Below are 266 nucleotides of genomic sequence, written 5' to 3'. Positions count from 1 at the left end.
ATCAAAGAGATTAATCTTTAACATAACAAACATCATGTTCACATAAGCAATTGCATGTAAATTGAGATGGTAAATGTTTTAAAAAGACATTACCTATTCAAATACTCATTACATGCCAATTATCTCTAATATATTAGAGAATTAGAGAATATTAAATAGAAAACACTTGCCTGAATATTGCTACTTTTAATTATCACAGTTTAATAATATTCAAGGAATACTTTTTGCCATCAAAGAGATTAATCTTTAACATAACAAACATCATG

The sequence above is a fragment of the Propithecus coquereli genome, unplaced genomic scaffold (assembly GCF_000956105.1).
Source record: "Propithecus coquereli isolate 6110/MARCELLA unplaced genomic scaffold, Pcoq_1.0 Scaffold332, whole genome shotgun sequence".
Taxonomy (NCBI): Eukaryota; Metazoa; Chordata; class Mammalia; order Primates; family Indriidae; genus Propithecus; species Propithecus coquereli.
The sequence above is the reverse complement of the archived record's forward strand: the minus strand, read 5'-3'. Positions refer to the sequence as shown.